Below are 19382 nucleotides of genomic sequence, written 5' to 3' on the forward strand. Positions count from 1 at the left end.
AATATGTCTGAGCTGTGTAATCAGCTAACAATCCACCTGCTCATCTATCTAACATGATGCTTGTAATATACCCTTAACTGCCATTTTACAGATGAGAAAGCTGAGGTTGAGGCAAAGAAAATCGCACAACCATCAAGTGTGAAAGCCAAATCTGAATCCAGGCCTGTATGACAGACATCAAGCCCAGTGCTGGGGAGGCCTCTTGATATTTGGGGAAAGGGGAGGGGGGCCACACTCCCCTGTACCCACGAGCTTTCTAGGGTGACAGTGACGGGAAAAAGTAGAGAGGGACTTATAAGCAAATAATAAAGGCTAAAGGTTATCTTTATCACCATTAAGGTCGTTAAATACTATGTGTCAGGCACTCTGCCAACTGCTTTCCATGCTTTCCCTCATTTCCTCTTTGCAAAGACTATTATTACCTCCATATCTCAGGTGCATAAACCGAGGCTTGGAGAGTTGACTTGCCCAAGGACACTCAGCTAGAGAGCTCCTATAGGGCTGTGCAGCGACTCCAAAGTGGGGGCAGCAGCCACTGGCGATATTACAGCTCCAGGAGACAGACAAACCCATTGAATCCCGCCTGTGAGCTCTGCACCCATGCGAGCTGGCGCACGATCTGGCCCGCGCGGCCCCGCGCGGCCCCGCGTTCCCGGAGACGTTTGGTCACGTGACCACGGCCCCGCCCCTGTCGGCCCCGCCCTCTCCCGCGCTCCCTCCCTCTCTCCCTCCCTCCCCCTCCCTCCCCGGCCCGGTCCGGCCCATCCCCCTCCCCGCCGGCTCCCTGAGGCCCAGCCGGGTCGGGCTGCGGGCGGCCGGGTGCCGACGGCCGGACAGACGGGCGCGCGCGAGGACGGACAGACGGACACACGGAGGGCCGCGGGCACGCACGGCCCGGGCCGGTGCTCCGAGGCCCGCCCGGGAGGGCTGGGGCCGCGCTCAGGTGAGGTGACGGCGACGCGGGCCCGTAAGGGGTGGGCCCGCTGGGCGTCTGCGGTGCCGGCCCGGCTGGCTCAGCGGGAAGGAGGCGCCGCCCGGGCCCGGCGCGGGAAAATGGCGCCGGCGGGCCGTGGAGCACGGCCCCTGTGCGGGCCCGGCCCGGAGCCGCCCCGCCCGCCGCGCTCGTGTCCCCGTCGCCATGTTGGGGAGCGGGCCCGGGGCCTGCGAGCGCGGGCGCTGGGGAGAGTTGTGGGTCCGGCAGGGTTGGGGAGGGTGCGGGACACGGTGTCTGGGGCGCTGAGGGAGTGCTGAGCCAGTCAAGGTCTGCACAGGGTGGCGCTCCAGGTCCGAAGAACTGGCGGGAGCCGGACGTGTGGTCGTGCCCGGGGTCGCGGAGAAGGAGCGTTGGGTCCAAAAGGAACCGGGGTCAGGATCCGTGGGGTTAGGGGTGCAGGACCTGGAGCTGGGTTAGGCCGTGGGACCCCAGGCTGGCAGGGTGCGGAGGGGCGTGGGATTTGAGTTAAGGCTGTCAGGGCTGGGACAGTTCTTTGCGGGGGGTGGTGAAAGGGTTGATTAGAATTGGGGGCCCTTTCGGTACTGAGGCGGGTATCAGATTGGGGTAGTCCGCAGAGTCGCGGGGCAAGTCCGTGTAACTTCCAAGGGACTGAGGACATATATGTCCCCAGGATCCTCCACTCCTTATTGGCGAGAGCAAAAGAAAAAAGTAAGGCTTTGATGAAGAAGAGAAGGGGGATTGAGGTTTGGGTGCAGGAGCTGGCCAGCAAAAGGGATGCAGAGTGGAACTGGTGTGCAAGATGAGAGAGAGCCTCCATCAACTTAGGGAGTTTGTGTCTTTAAAAGGAGGGACCGGGCTATTTGTGGGCGGTGACCCAAGGTGTCTTCCCAGGAAGGGGACAGCCCACTGTTTTTTAAGAGCAGTGTCACCTGGGGAGGTCATCAGAAAGGCATTATCGAAGCTGGTGAGAATGGTAAAGGAGTGAATGTGTAAAAACTACAAAGTCCTTGGATCATGTAACGATTGATTTCAGATCATGTAAGTGATTTTCGCTGAGACCCAAAAAGGTAAAGTTGACTTCTCAAGATCTTACCAGTAAATGGCAGAAGTAGTACTGGAATTCAGGCCTGTTGCCTCCTCATTCACCACCACACCTTAGAGGAATTTGCCAGGTGGGAGAAAAGTGTTAAGAAGTCAAGTATGGCAGCGTATAGCAAAGAAGTATTAAGTAATTTATTTTATTTTTATGGTGAGTTTGTCAGTACAGAAACTGAGGGGGATACAGGAAAACTATAGGTAACCATCTGTTTGATCATTTCTAGTTCACTTCCATTGGTGCAAAGAAGTTATCTTCAGGATCCTTTTGACTTCTAACTTTGTAAAGTTTTAAGAGATGCTCCTTCTCTTCTAGGTGTTTGCTGTACAGCAAAGGGACACAAAAAGCCTTAAAAAATAACAGTGAGCAAGGGTAAAGACCCAGGATCTCTGTCATGACCAAACTTTTTTTTTAATTAATTAATTAATTTATTTTTGGCTGCATTGGGTCTTCGTTGTGCGGGCTTTCTCTAGTTGCGGAGAGTGGGGGCTACTCTTCCTTGCAGTGCGTGGGCTTCTCACTGCAGTGGCTTCTTTTGTTGCGGAGCACTGGCTCTAGGCACGCGGGCTCAGTAGTTGTGGCTCGTGGGCTCTAGAGCGCAGGCTCAGTAGTTGTAGCACACGGGTTTAGTTGCTCCGTGGCATGTGGAATCTTCCCGGACCAGGGCTCAAACCTGTGTCCCCTGCATTGGCAGGCGGATTCTTAACCACTGCACCACCAGAGAAGTCCCTATCATGATCAAACTTTAATTGAAGTTTGATCATGATAGTGAAGAGTTCAAAGTCCCCATGGCCATGAGAGAGTTCTCAGTCATGATATAGTAGTCCCAGGGCTCCCATATAATCAAAAAAGACTTTCAACAAAAAGGTTATGAGGATGTTCATAGCAATAAGATTTTCAATATATGTTCAATACCCTTATACAGCAACACAATTCATTTGTTTTGGGTCTTTCTAATGCAGGAAGGCCTAATCTTGTCTGTACCATGGGCCCCTTTAGCATCTAGCAAAGCTCATGAATCCCTCTCAGAATGATATTTTTAATTGCATAAAACAAAATACATTGGGTTATAGAGAAACCAATTATATTGAAATGCAGTTAACACAATATACAAATTGTGATATAGTAATATAGATATGCTTCTTTTTTTGCGGTATGTGAGCCTCTCACTGTTGGGCCTCTCCCGTTGCGGAGCACAGGCTCCGGACGCGCAGGCTCAACGGCCATGGCTCATGGGCCTAGCCGCTCCTTGGCATGTGGGATCTTCCCGGACCGGGGCACGAACCCGCGTCCCCTGCATCAGCAGGCGGACTCTCAACCACTGCGCCACCAGGGAAGCCCTAGATATACTTCTTTATCAGCAAATTAAGAAATCAGATCTAGTGGTGGGTCTGATAATTTTATCAGATGAACATAAATAATTCTTTAAGACATCTGCAATAACTGTAATATGATATAAAGATACCTGTGATTACTGTGGCAGAAGCACAGATACTGCTAATACCAGAATGGTTTATTGCCTACATTCATATTTGAAGAAAATGGTAACTTTCAGTTAGAGGTTAGTGAAAATAAAGAGGTAATTTTTTTTCCCATCCAAGTTCACAGACCCCCTCCCCACCCGCCCCTGAATTCTGTCTGTGGACTCCCGTCTATGAACCCCAGGTTAAGGAACCACAAAGGATGTCTTCCATTCAACAGACATTTACTATGTGCCAAGATATCTATTATGTCAACCATTGTGCTAGACTCTGAGGAGTCAAAGGTCTTTAAGGCAGGGCAGGGTCTTTTCAGTTTGGATATTCAGTCCCATGAGAGAAGTGAACAAGTCAACAGTGGCAGTTCAGGATGTTAAATGCCAAAGGAGAGTTATCATAGGTTCTGAGGACACAGGTAGGCATGTCTTTCCTCTAGGAATCAGTGATGGCTTTGTAAACTAGTGAGACTTGAGATGTGTTGTGAAGGGTAGAGGAGTTTGCCGGATGCAGAATTGAAAAGAAGAGCTTTCAGGTAAGGGCATGCATTTTCAGGAAATGTAATTTAATGTGGTTGGAGTATAGTGTGTATGTGAAAGAGTGGTTGGAGATGAGACTGGGAAGGTTGTTTGGAACCTGGTTGTGGAAGACCTTGCTAAGGAATTTGGACTGAATCCTTAGCTTTTAGAGAGGTATTCAAGGCTTTCAAGAAGCAGAGTTACGATGGGAGTTACGATGCGGTTTAATTTTTAGGAGGTAAATGGATGTGTTTTGCAGGTAGGGTAGACTGGGAGATCAGGGAAGAAGGAATGAGGGAATGAGGGCCTGAACCAAGGCAGAAGCTGTGAGCATTGAACAGAGTTAGAATTTTCAGGTATTTATATAATTACATTGTGAGTGATGAGAGAGAGGGGGAGTTTTTTAGATTCCTAGTTTGGGGTGGTAGCTGTCAAAGAGGTTAAAAAAAAGGGTGAAAGGAAAGTGAGTAAGAATTGTCATAGATAATAAGGGAGAAGATGGTTTTTGGTAGAATAATAGACTTTTGGAAACCATTGCAAAGCTGTCAAGTGTGATGTCATTTATTGCTTGAGGAAATCATATGTGTCAACAGTGAAAGACTGGGAAAGTATTCCTAGAGTATAGGAAAATCATAGCTATCAATGTCAGGGGTTGGCAAACTATGGCCCATAGGTCAAATCTGTTCCACCACCTATTTATGTAAATAAAGTTTTATTTCAACACAGGCACACTGATTTACATATTGTCTTTGGCTGCTTTCACAGTACCAATGGTAGAGTTTGAGTAGTTGTGACAGAGAATATATAGCTCACAAAACTGAAAAATATTTACTTTCTGGCCATTTACCAAAGATGTTTGCCAGTTCCTGATCTGTGTGTCTGAATGTGGGACATTAAACTTCTGATTTACCATCCAATTCCTACATGAGAAGAAAAACCATCTTGACACTGTCTTTCTGGCTGGGTTCCCCATGCTCTGCATATCTGCAGCATGACGTAGAACCCTGAGTATTTTATTTTTATTTATTTATTTATTTAAATATTTACATTTATTATTATTTTTTAATTTATTTTATTTATATATTTTTGGCTGCATTGGGTCTTCGTTGCTTCGCACGGGCTTTCTCTAGTTGCAGCGAGTGGGGACTACTCTTCATCGCGGTGCACGGGCTTCTCATTGCGGTGGCTTCTCGTTGTGGAGCACGGGCTCTAGGCATGCGGGCTTCAGTAGTTGTGGCACGTGGGCTTAGTAGTTGTGGCTCGCGGGCTCTAGAGCGCAGGCTCAGTAGTTGTGGCGCACGGGCTTAGTTGCTCCGCAGCATGTGGGATCTTCCCGGACCAGGGCTCGAACCCATGTGCCCTGCATTGGCAGGTGGATTCTTAACCACTGTGCCACCAGGGAAGCCCCCCACCAAGTAATTTATATTGGTCAGTGATGCCAAGGTTTACTGTTTTGGGGTCCACTGTGGCAACTGTGGTTAGTGCCAGGTGTTTACAGTTTAGACCTTGCTGGGGCTTGTTTTGTCATTTTTCTATTGGGTTGTCTTTTTCAAAAGATTTCTTTATATTTTCTGATTATTAATCCTTCCTTGGTTATACATATTACAGATACCATTTCCCAATTTGTTGCTAATCTTTTTAAATCTCTAAGCTGTCTTTTGTTAAGAAGTAGAGACACAGATGTAGAGAACAAACGTATGGACACCAAGGAGGGAAAGTGGTGGTGGGATGAATTGGGAGATTGGGATTGACATATGTACACTAATATGTATAAAATGGATAACTAATAAGAACCTGCTGTATAAGAAAAATAAATAAAATTCAAAAATAAATAAAATGGGAAAAAAGACGTTCTGAATTTTAATAAAGTCAAATTTATCTATCTTCTCTGCCCCCAAGATTTTGAAGTTATTCTTTATATTATCTTTTTGAATCTCTACTGTTTTGCCTTTTATGTTAGCTCTCTATCTGGAATTGACTCCTGTGTGTGGTGTGAGGTAGGGTCAGTTCATTTTTTCCTAAGTACAATTAATTTTCCCAGCACCATTTATTGAATGGCACTTATTTTCAAATTGTGAGCTCTTTTTTGGTGAAGTCTATGGAAGGTCCTGTTTCCAGCTCCACTGCTTGCTCATTGTGTACCTTGGACAAGTTGTATAACCTCTTTGTGCCTCAGTTTCCTTATCTTTAAAATAAGAATAATAGAGTTTTTGTCAGGAGTGAGTTAATTCATGTAATGTGTAGAACAGTGTGGCATCTAGAAAATGTTCAATAATGTTAGCTGTTGTTTAGCATTATTGTTCATTTCAGATTTCTAGGCACAGAGTGGAAGCTCAATATGCTCAACACAGTTGTAGAATTAATTTGGTTTTCAGGTCAAAACAGAATGGCTGACAGATAAGTGTTGCAGGAGATGCTTCCAAGTTGCTGTTTAATTTTAGCTGCTGCCTTAGACTATCTGCTGGAATGGAACTCCTCCCTGTAGTTCTTTGCAATCCTCACTACTCTCTTGCTTTGTTCATTTACTTTATCATCCTATAGGCATTTGATTTTCTGGTTCTAACTTTACCAAAGTTTTAAATATTACCTCTCCTAAACCAATAAATGACATACTGGGATATTGTCAGGATGGCCAGAAATTAACAAATGAGTTTGTGAGCAGGTAAAAACTAAAATCTGTTTCTAAGGCCGAATCATTCTTGGTCATAATGAATAAATTGATAATTGAAATTAAAAGATGAGATGAAATCCAAATCATTGAATATTTAGGCATCTACTGTGTGCTGAGTACTGTATTAGAAATTGCCACATTGGTAATAGAAGAGAAAACTAGTTGACCAGCTTTATGAAATACTACAGAAGAGATCTTTTTACTTGTGATATGGAGCTATTTTCCAAGAGAGCATTTGGATGACAGAGAGGAAATATAGGCATTTATTCACTTGTCAAACATTTATTGAACCCTACCACATACATTGCGCTAGAACTTTGCAGAATACAAGGAGTAATCTACCCAGGATTTCATGTGGGGTGTATATATAACGTGTTATGGAGCTGGGGTATCAGAGGATGGCACCTCAGAGGTGGCCTTTAAGCAGGACTGCCAAAAACGGTTAGGATCTTCATACTTAGAGATGAGACAGTATTTTTACAGGCTGAGTGAAAGCATGAGTGTAGAGATGGGTGTTTAGGAGATAGTAAAGAGTCTAGTTTGGTTGTTGATCAGGACTGTCACAGGGCTGTTGTTGAAGTTGAGGCTGGAAATGGAGATTGAACAACAGCAATAATAATAGCAGTAGCTCTCATTTTTTACATGTGTATTACTTGCCAGATAATGTGCCAGGAATTTCATAAGTGGCATTTCATTTAATCCTCACCAACAACCCTGTGAGATAGGCACCAATTTTTATCCCCTTTTTATAGACAAAGAAACTGAGAAATAGAACTAACAATTGACAGAGAATGAATTTGGGTCTAGGCAGTCTAATTCCAAACCCTGTATTCTTAGTCTCTGCATGCTATATACATGGAAGGCTTTGAATCCTTTTCAGTTCCAGGCTGAGAAGTTTGGAATTGTTTGACTAGGTAATGGGAAGTCATCTAAAGTTCTTGGCCATACGGTGACATAATGAAATCTGTACATTAGGAAAGTAAGCCTGGTCGTGGAGTGTAGGAGCAGCATGGGGAGAAAGGAGAGATGTGGAGCTAGTTTACTCGATCTCCTTCCTCACTAGATTGTTTGTTCCTATGGGCTGGGGCTATATCTCTCTGTCCGTCTCTCCCTTCCTTCAGCTCTGGTGTCTACTTATTGTGTTGTCTGGCACATTTATTTATTTCTAAAAATTTAATCTTTTTCTACCTTACCGTGTTCTAAAAACGACTTAAGGTCGCTGCCCAGGAGCTCAGTAAACATTTGCTGAGTTAATTAATAAATGACTAGAGGTATATATAGATGTGTACATAAAGGGAGTACTAAGGCTTTGTTGAAGGTAGTAAATGCAGCCTTATAATTTGGTGATAAGCTATGTTTTATATATAGGCCCTATAAAAGCAAAAGGCCAGAACCACATCTTTTTTAACTTGTGAAGAATTGTATATTCTGTGTCAGAATATTAACAATCAGTTAATATTAACTAAGTTAGAAACCCAAAAACTCATAGAAACAGAGAGTAGTATAGAATAATGGTGGTTGTCAGAGGCTGGGAGATGGGGGAAATGGGGAGATGTTTGTCAAAGGGTATAAACTTTCAGTTATAATATGAGTAAGTTTTGGGGATGTAACGTACAGCATGGTGACTATAGTTAACAGTACTGTATTATATACTTGAAAGTTGCTAAAAGAATAGATCTTAAATGTTTTCACCATACACCTAAAAATGGTAATCATGTGATGTGATAGATATGTTAACTAACCTTATTGTGATAATCACTTCTCTATATATGTGTATCCATCTCATTGTATACCTTAAACCTACACAATATTGTATGTCAGTTATATCTCAATAAAGCTGGGAGAAAAACCATGTCAGTTTTAATAATATTAATGATCACCAAATTCAAAGGTTATTCATACCTTAAATAGATATTTAGCTTTGTGTTCAGCATTAATCAGCTGCAAATCCCCCCATACGCAAAGAGGCAACAAGTTACCAGTAACCAGCTGCTTTACTGACACTGAACCTGTTGAATATTAGTTCCATAGTACCATTTATGTACATTTTCTAAAGATCAGTCAGCAGCAGTCTCTCACAGGAAGAAATACTCGTTGCAAATTTGTGAATCAGATTCCTGTTTTGGATTTTACTTAGGGAAATTATTCATAAGATTAAGTCCCTTGCCATAATTTTAAATGTTATTTGGAAGTAATTCTGTGTCCCTTCTGTAAGATACAGACTTTAAAAATTCAAACATTTGGAGAAATTCAAAGACACTGGTTAACTACCAAATACCAGTAAAGGTAGGAAGATGTTAGGTAAACCAGCATTTGAGTAAACTTAATAAGACAAGTCAATGGACCTTAAATAGTGGATTTATTAAGTAAACATTCTTTTCCATTGTGGATATTAGCTGTCGGTAGTATGTACATATACGTGCATGCACATATCGATGTGAAATATATTGATATAATTAATATAAGTACATTTGAATTTAGAGATGTTTCCTAAAGAAAATGAACCTTCATCTGAGTTCTTTTAGGTTATGTTTAACTCTTCAGTGTATGTGGAGATAACTCATTCAGAAGCATTACAATCAGAATGAATAACTGTAGAAAAAGTCAGTATATGTTGACTGCCTACCACTGTGGAGGGCTGTATACAGTTGATTAGTTTCTACCTTCCAAGAATCGAATTCCTTTGGGGAAGTGAAGTGAACATAAAAAGAGGGGAAAGCGTGTTTTAAATGAAGTAGTACGTGCTGTGGGAGTCCAGGAGAGATCACTTCTACTTGGAGAATCAGGGAAGACTTCTAGAAAAGGTGGTGTATTAGTTTCCTAGGGCTGCCATAACAAACTACCACAAACTGGGTGACTTAAAACAACAAAAATTTATTCTCTCACAGTTCTTGAGGCTAGAACCTGAATTCGAGGTGTCAGCAGGGCCACGTTCCCTCTGAGACTTCCATCAATTCTTTTTAAATTTATTTATTTATTTTTGACTGTGTTGGGTCTTTGTTGCTGTGCGCAGGCTTTCTCTAGTTGCAGGGAGCGGGAGCTACTCTTCATTGTGGTGTGAGGGCTTCTCTTGTTGCAGAGCACGGGGTCTAGGCGCACAGGCTCAGTAGTTGTGGCTCACGGGCTTAGTTGCTCTGTGGCATGTGGGATCTTCCTGGACCAGGGCTCAAACCCATGTCCCCTGCATTGGCAGACGGATCCTTACCACTGTACCACCAGGGAAATCACGAGACTTCCATCAATTCTTGACAATTCTTGGTTTGCGACTACATCACTCTAGTCTCTATCTCTGTTGTCACAGGCATTCTACCTGTGTCTCTGTCTCTGTGTGCAAATTTCTCTCTTATAAGGGCACCAGTCATATTGGATTGGGGGTCTACCTCATCTTAACTAATTGCATCTGTACTGATTCTATTTCCAAATCAGGTCACATTCTGTGGTACTGGGAGTTAGTACTTTAAATATCTTTTGGGGAGACAGTTCAACTTAAAACAGGTGACATGATACAGAAGTATTAAATTTAAATTTACTTATTAAATGGAAGAGTAAAATTGCAACGAAATGAGTTAGCGAAAAAAGAACCAGAGGAATGATGGACACAGGAAAGCATAAGGAATGTTTATGAAATGAGATAGAGAAGTCTGGTTTGCTGGTATATTGAGGAGTTGTGAGGAGATGAAACCAGAGTATTGTATTGGGTCCTAGACATCAGATCTAGGATATTTGAATGCTGCTGAGTGGGTAGTGTGTGGCAGCAGTATAGCCCTGCAGAATTTTGAAATGGTGTATAACTAATTCAGACTTTGGATAATTAATGCAAGCTTTAGGAAGATTCTACGATCAGATGAACATGGATGAGTAGACACCCTAAAGAAAAACAGATGGTCAGTGATTTAACACACCCAGCCTCCCTCATTTGCCTATGCCAGTAACTTTTCACCAAGACCGTCAAGATATTCCTCATATGTAAAAAACAAAAACACCACAACAAATGAGAGTTCACTAGCCTCTTGGTCAGTCATCTGTGGGCATTGAGATACATCTGCTTTTTAAGATCTCTATTCTATTCAAAAGCCTCTCTATGGATTTAAATATTGATAATCATGTTGTTCTTCATTTTCTTTCAAATCTTTCTTCAAAATCACCTATTTTCCATCGTATTTTTTACCTCTTGATTTTTCTCTGAACGCTTTTCAGTTTTTCCATCTCTTTTTAAAACATCTGACTAATGGAAAGAATTGAGGAAGATTATGTACTATCCAAGCCAATGATACCTTCTTTTTCTGTGTCTTTTAAATGATAGTTATGTTGACTTTTGTCCACAATAGGACTGTATTCAAATTGTCAATATTCATTCAAATTGTGGTCAGCAGTGCTCAGGTGCTTTTCCTTATTTGTGCCCAGGCATTTCTTCCTGATTCTATATTTTCATTGCTTATATTTTCTCTAAGAGCATGTGTTTTCATGAAATTTCTAAAATTATGTTTAAATATTACAGACAAACACATAACGTCCTAGTCATCATATGCATACAGTCTTTTCATATAGTTTTTTTTTTTTTTTTTTTTTTTTTTGCGTTACGCGGGCCTCTCACTGTTGTGGCCTCTCCCGTTGCGGAGCACAGGCTCCGGACGCGCAGGCCCAGCGGCCATGGCTCATGGGCCCAGCCGCTTCGCGGCATGTGGGATCTTCCCGGACCGGGGCACGAACCCGTGTCCCATGCATCGGCAGGCGGTCTCTCAACCACTGTGCCACCAGGGAAGCCCTCATATAGTTTTTTATAGTCTTCTTTCATTTGGCCTTATATTGATATACTTTTCCACATGTCTATATAGTTAACATTTTTAATGAATAGATAATAAAGTTTAAATACTCTCTGGTTATTTGGCATTTGTATGATTTCCAGTATGTTTTTATTTTTGATTTGCAATTCTAAATTATACTGCTGTAACACCTTTTTATAACCGCCCCCCCCTAATTTTTTTCTTAGAGTATGTTCCCTAAAATAATTCAGTTAGGTCTAAGGATATCACTTTTTAGCCATATTGTTATTCTGTAGAACAACTACCAGTTGTTAATATTAGATTTTATAATTTTTTTCTTCTAGTATAATAGTGGTGTGTCACAGTTTTGTGAGAGTTTTGATATTTTAAATGTTTTATTATGAAAAATTCCAAACATACCAAAAACACACTACCAGAAATAGTACAATGAACATCCTTATTCAGCATGTTGCCATATGCTTACTTATATACTTATTATGTTAAGCCTTTTAAAAATAAAGACATTGGACTTCCCTGGCAGTCCAGTGGTTAGGACTTGGTGCTTCCAATGCCAGGGGTGTGGGTTCGATCCCTGGGTCAGGGAGCTAGGATCCTGCATGGCGTGTGGTGTGGCCTCCAAAAATTTTTTTTAAAAATTAAAAAAAATAAAAATAAAATTGGCATCATAGTATTATGCCTTTAAATACTGTAGCATGTATCTCTTACAAATAAGAACATTTTCCTACATTATCACAACACCGTTATCATACTGAACAAAATTATCATTAATTCCTTAATGTTTCTAACATTAAGTCTATATTTGTTTCTCCAGTTGTCTCCATAATGACATAACTGCCTGGTTCAAAGTGGAATCAAATTAAGAACTATGCATTGTATCTGTATGTTGCTGTTTTTGTAGTCTTTTTTTTTTAAACCTAGAACAATTCTCATTTCTTGTCTGCTTCCTCACCTTTTTTCCCCCCATGGCACTGATTTGTTGAGATCCGAGCAGTTTTCTTGTTGTATGTCCCACATCCTGGATATATCTGATTGTTTTCTTTTTTAAAACTTTATTTATTTATGGCCGTGTTAGGTCTTCGTTGCGGCACGTGGGATCTTTGTTTACATGCGGGCTCTTTTTTTTTTAATAATTCCATTTTTTTTCTTAGTTTTTATTTTATCTTATTTTTGGCTGTGTTGGGTCTTCATTGCTGCATGTGGGCTTTTCTCTAGTTGCGGTGAGGGGGACCTACTCTTCTTTGTGGTGCGTGGGCTTCTATTGTGGTGGCTTCTCTTGTTGCAGAGCACGGGCTCTAGGTGCATGGGCTTCAATAGTTGTGGCACGCAGGTTCCATTGTTGTGGCTCACGGGCTCTAGAGCTCAGGCTCAGTAGATGTGGCGCACGGGCTTAGTTGCTCCGCGGCATGTAGGATCTTCCCGGACCAGGGCTCGAACCCATGTCCCCTGCATTGGCAGGCGGATTCTTAACCACTGTGCCACCAGAGAAGCCCTACATGCGGGCTCTTAATTGAGGCATGCATGTGGGATCTACTTCCCCGACCAGGGATCAAACCCAGGCCCCCTGCATTGGGAGCACGGAGTCTTGACCACTGGACCACCAGGGAAGTCCCTTAACTTGTTCTTTTGTTGTTGTATTTCCCTAAACTGGAAGGTTTAAGACTTGATTAGATTCTAGCTAAACATTTCGGCAAAAATATTTAATAAATACTCTTTACATTGCATCATATCCTGAGGTGCATAAATGTCTTGTTGTCCCACTATTGATGATAACTTTGATCATAGGGTTAAGGTTGTGACTGCCAGATCTCTCCATTGCGAAGTTGCATTTTTTTCTTTTGTGACTATCAATTTTTTTAAAAATTTTTATCAATGATGAGTATTTTTCAATCTTGTTTGAACCAGTTTTTCATATCATTTGACCCTTTGTTCAGTGTAGATTTGATATTTTCAAGTTTGTACTATATATTTTTAAATTTTATACAGTGTAATAAAGAATGGTGCGTTGTTATAAAAGATAAATTTCAAGTTTCAAAATATAACTAAAATCAAATGTAATTTAACAAAAAAAAATAAACCTTACATATTGCAAATATGTAATAGAGGGCATTTCTTTGACAGAATTTTGTGATGAGTCATGTTTGCTATTTTAAAAATCATTCTAGGGACTTCCCTGGTGGCGCAGTGGTTAAGAATCCTCCTGCCAATGCGGGGGACATGGGTTCAATCCCTGGTCTGGGAAGATCCCACATTGCCATGGAGCAACTAAACCCATGCGCCACAACTGCTGAGCCTGTGCTCTAGAGCCCGAGAGCCACAACTGCTGAACCCATGTGCCACAGCTGCTGACACACGTGCGCCTAGAGCCCATGCTCCACAACGAGAAGCCACCACAATGAGAAGCCCACATGCCTCAACGAAGAGTAGACCCCCCTCACCACAGCTAGAGAAAGCCCATGTGCAGCAATGAAGACACAATGCAGCCAAAAATAAATAAATTACTTAATTTTTTTTAAAAAAAGCATTCTAAGCAGGCAAAAATTGAGAAACATAAAGGTCTTGAATAAAAGATTTCTCTTATTTTTCTTTTTGAAATGGAGAAAAATCCTGAATTCATAAGTTGTTTTACAAACCCACCCCAGAAGCACTCAGAATTTATTTTTGTTTCTTGTCCTCTTGAGTGTTTCATTTGGCTGTCTTTTATATACCAATTCTTTATCAATTTTAAATAGCTATTTTTTTCTGTCATTCCTATTATAGATTTTTTTAATTCCATTTTCTGCTGCAAATAATGCTCAAATAGGATTTTCCTTTCAAACCACAAAGGCAGTATAGGCTTATTGAACAAGTTGGGTCTCATCTGAGGTGCACAAAGAGAAAGCCAACCATCCCCTCCTCCAGTTCACATCCTCCAACATATCCAACTAGCCTAATGTGATTCTTCCATGTTTTTCTCTATGCTCTTAGAAACACAAATATACATACTGATTCATATTCTGTCTTATTTTGTAAGATTTTCATGATGCCATATGCATTATACTACAACTTCTGTTTTTTACTTTATAGGGTATCATACGTTTTCTTCCATATCATTAAACAGATATCTAATTCATTTTTTTGTGCTGCATAATACTCCATTTATGTAGATTTATCTCAATGGGCATTCAGGTTGTTTCCAATTTTTTTTCCCATCACAAACAGTAGACATTTTTATACATATATCTTTAAGAAGTGAAGCTTTTACTTCTGTAGGATAAATTCCCAAGTATGGGTTATTTCAATATTATGAACTGCCAGGTTATTTTCCATAAAGGTGGTTGCAGTTCTTATTCCCACTGGCCCTGGATAACAGGTATCTTTTTAGTTTTTGCCTATCAGCTGGGTGAAAAGTGTTTTCTTATTTTAATGTTCGTTTCCCTGACCATTAATAAATTGCGTACATTCATTGTCCAATTTGCATTCCCTATTCTGCAAATCATCTTTGCCAATCCTTTAACCTATTTTTCTCTTGGGTTGTTAATTTTTTACTTTTTAATCAGTTTGGGGATACTTTTGTGTATTTCGGGTATTAACCCCTTTTTTGTCACATTGTGCAAGTATATTATCCCAGCCTTTCATTTGGCTTTTGACTTTGTGGTTTCTTTGACATATAGACTATTTTAAATATCTAATCATGTCTGTCAGTCTTTTTCTTTATAATTTCTAGGTTCCTGTCTTGCTCACCACCATTCCACTGAAGTTAATAATTCTTCTAAATTTTTTTCTATATTTTTGTTTTGTTAATTTTTTTTTTTTTTTTTTTTTTGCGGTACGCGGGCCTCTCACTGTTGCGGCCCCTCCTGTTGCAGAGCACAGGCTCCGGATGCGCAGGGTCAGCGGCCATGGCTCACGGGCCCAGCCGCTTCGCGGCATGTGGGATCTTCCCAGACCCGGGACACGAAACCGTGTCCCCTGCATCGGCAGGCGGACTCTCAACCACTGTGCCACCAGGGAAGCCCTGTTTTGTTAATTTTTAACCTTAATTTTGTTTTTCTTGTTTTTGCAACTGGGGCAGAAATTTATTTCTTTGTTTTTTAATATAAATGAACCTGTTTATTATGCCATTGAATTTCTTCTCCTGATCAAAAAATTATCTCTTCTTCATTATTTACGGATAAGATTATTTTAAGAAATCTCTCTTGAATTTTGAAAAAATGTTTTTCTGGTTGTTCCAGGTCAGTTTGGATGCTCTACCTATGTTTGAAAATAATAGTGTATTCATCTAATAACAGTTCTGTCTGCAGGTTTGCCAAGTGTATTCTGGGTCATCAATAATGATGAAATGGTAGCTACAGGCTAGCTGTAGCTGAAAGCTGATCTGAGGACTCCAGTGTTTGATTTTAAAAGAAAGTGACAATTGTAAGAGCATAAAGCAAAAAAAAAAAAAAGGCCTGACAAAACTGTGAATGCACCTGACCCTCTGTATCCGTGGGTTCCTCATCTGCATATTCAACCAACCAGGGATTGAAAACATTCCCCCCCAAAAATTCCAGAAAGTTCCAAAGAGCAAAACTTGAATTTGTCAAGTTTTTGGAAACTATTTACATTGTATTTACAACTATTTACATATCATTTACATTGTGTTAGGTATTATAGGTAATCTAGAGATGACTTACAGTATATGGGTAGGATGTGCTGTTATATGCAAATACTACAGCATTTTATATAAGGGACTTGAGCATCTGCAGATTTTAGTTTTGCGGGGCGGTCCTGGAATCAATACCCCATGGATACCGAGGGATGACTCTGTGTTAAAACAGTGGAGAAGAAGAAACACTGGCAGACTCTTAGAATGATGGCCTAAGGACTTTTGTAATTTAGAGCCCAGATTTCATGATTTAAGTTTCTTGTTAGAAACTTAATAGAGGAGAAAAAGCCATTGTTCTCTCAAGTTGTCTTCAACACTTTCTTCAGGCAAGGCAACATTCATTATCATTATATAACCTGCTTTTCTAGTGCTTTTAAAATGAAGTATTTCTTTTGTAAAGAAGTGTCATACATAAAATGAAAGACTTCCCTACAACTAAGAAGCTTTGGACAAATTGTTTACTCGGGCCTTAATTTTTTTGTCTGTTCCATGCAGGTATTGGACTGGATGATTACCAAGGGACCTCTAATGGTGCTCGGTCTCATCAAGTTATATTTAGGGAATTTTTAAAAAATTACTTCCTAGATTGTAGGATTTGGTCAGCTTTTCAATGTCATTTGTATATTACAGCATGGGTTAAAAGACTGGAATTCCCTTTTTTTTTTTTTTGCCACTCTGTGCAGCATGCAGGATCTTAGTTCCCCAACCAGGGATTGAACCTGTGACACCTGCATTGGGAGTGCGGAGTCTTAGCCATTGGACTGCCAGGGAAGTCCCCCTGCATTGTTTTTCGACTGACGCTTTATTATGAAAGAAAGAAAGTGGTGGTTCACAATTAGAACATGACATATAAAGTAGTTTTTCTTTACATTTTACTTTATCCATTTACTGTGGTATCTAACAAGATGGGAAAACTCTCATTGAACCCCTGACTTAATCTGTTAGTTTATATTGTACTCAATTAAAATTATTAACTACAGTTGACCCTTGAACAACATGATCTGACTGTGCCAATTCACTTATACGCAGATTTTTTTTTTCAATAAATACATAGTACAGTACATCCACAGTTGGTCGAATCCATGGATATAAAACCACAGATATGGAGGGCTGGCTGTAAACTTATACTCAAATTTTTGAATGCTTCTGGGGTCAGAGCCCCTAACTCCTACGTTGTTCAAAGCTCAACTGTAGGGCTTCCCTGGTGGCACTGTGGTTGAGAGTCCACCTGCCGATGCAGGGGACACGCGTTCGTGTCCCGGTCCGGGAAGATCCCACATGCAGCGGAGCAGCTGGGCCCGTGAGCCATGGCCGCTGGGCCTGCGCATCCGGAGCCTGTGCTCCGCATCGGGAGAGGCCACAACAATGAGAGGCCCGCGTACCGCAAAAAAAAAATAAAAAAGGTCAACTGTATATATCTGTGTTAGCATGAGTAGTTTTAGGGATTTCAAATTTTGCATTTCACAGATTTATTTTTTGTTTCTTATACTAAAATGTCAGGATTGAAATGAAGATTTAATGTTAATATTCCCTAATCTCTTAAATTGTCTATTATCCCTACCAAGAGCAAACCAGGGTTGTTACAGTAGTGAAATGCCAGTCTCCTTGACAGGCATTTTGTTGATCTTTTCAGGGCACTAAGTTTCTATGATTTGGCTGGAGGTTTGCATAAATTTTCCGTTGGGAACCCTGGACTTGGGAACAGGAAGCATGTAAGAGTTTTATAAGAATCTTATAAGAGGGTGTAGGGAGGATGGAATTGGATCTTAAATTAAGTTGTGCCATAGCAAATTGTCTTTCACAGTTCACATTTAACTATTTATTAATATACTTTAAAAAATGCCTTATCCTGAAACATTTAAGGTTATGTGGTTAAAAGGCCAACTTAATTTTTTTTTTTTTTTTTTGCGGTACGCGTGCCTCTCATTGTTGTGGCCTCTCCCGTTGCGGAGCACAGGCTCCGGACACGCAGGCTCAGCAGCCATGGCCCACGGGCCCAGCCACTCCGCGGCATGTGGGATCCTCCCGGACTGGGGCACGAACCCGTGTCCCCTGCATTGGCAGGCGGACTCCCTACCACTGTGCCACCAGGGAAGCCCCAGCTTAATTTTTAAAATACTATAAGTGTAATATCCAGACCTAGGCATTCATGAAAATATTATTTAAATTATCCTTTCCACAATTTTTTTGTTTCTTATATAGTAACTTCAGGAGCAGGAAACTGTTTAGCAGAGTGCCTGGTACATAGTAGGTGGTTGGTAAACGGAGGTTGAACAAATGCATCCATTGCAAGTATTCAAATTACAGTAGATTAGAAATTAAGAAAAAAGAAATTATGAGGAACTTTTTTTTTAAGGAATTTTATTGATTGATGGATGGATTGATTGATTTTATTTGGTTGTGCCAGGTCTATTTGGTTGTGCCAGGTCTTAGTTGCAGCAGGTAGCCTCCTTAGTTGTGGCATGCGAACTCTTAGTTGTGGCATGCATGTGAGATCTAGTTCCCTGACCAAGGATTGAACCCGGGCCCCCTGCATTGGAGCACACAGTCTTAACCACTGTGCCACCAGGGAAGTCCCTGTGAGGGACTTCTTTTTTTATATATAAATTTATTTATTTTATTTTATTTATTTTTGGCTGCGTTGGGTCTTTGTTGCTACGCGCAGGCTTTCTCTAGTTGTGGTGAGCGGAGGCTACTATTCGTTGCGCTGCACGGGCTTCTCATTGCAGTGGTTTCTCTTGTTGCAGAGCACAGGCTCTAGGCACGCAGGCTTCAGTAGTTGTGGCCCGCAGGCTCAGTAGTAGTGGTGCACGGGCTTAGTTGCTCCGTGGCATGTGGGATCTTCCTGGACCAGGGCTTGAACCCGTGTCCCCTCCATTGGCAGGCGGATTCTTAACCACTGTGCCACCAGGGAAGCCCCCTGTGAGGGACTTCTTTACACATATATTTTCTATTTAAAAAATAGCTTGTGCTCTGCAAGTCTGAAATGATTTCAAAATATAAAGTTAAACTCATGCAAAAAAGTCTTATGGTGGTGGTGGAAAAGTATCAAGGGTATTGTTATTAGCCATATTTGAGAGGGAGACATCTTGCACGTAGACAACAAATGTAGGAGATTTGTATTTGACACAAGCTGAAGAATATGCTTGTGTTTATGAATCAGATGCCAGAGGAATTCTAGGATTCTTATTTTACAAAGCTACTTAAAACATTTGAGTAGAGATATTATTTGTTAATGTGAAAGCATATAGAAAATAAT

At 41.2% G+C, this 19382-nt stretch overlaps 1 protein-coding gene across 4 annotated transcripts in view; it reads left to right on the forward strand.

The window, feature by feature from the left end:
• Positions 1–770: 770 nt before the first annotated feature.
• Positions 771–19382, forward strand: part of NCOA6 (nuclear receptor coactivator 6) — a 98034-nt gene continuing 79422 nt past the window's right edge. For all 4 annotated transcript variants that reach the window (XM_060122130.1, XM_060122132.1, XM_060122129.1 and 1 more), the window contains exon 1: positions 771–943. The gene's annotated coding sequence lies outside the window, so the exon portion shown is untranslated. The remainder of the gene's footprint in view (positions 944–19382) is intronic.

This window comes from Lagenorhynchus albirostris, chromosome 15 (assembly GCF_949774975.1).
Source record: "Lagenorhynchus albirostris chromosome 15, mLagAlb1.1, whole genome shotgun sequence".
Classification (NCBI taxonomy): Eukaryota; Metazoa; Chordata; class Mammalia; order Artiodactyla; family Delphinidae; genus Lagenorhynchus; species Lagenorhynchus albirostris.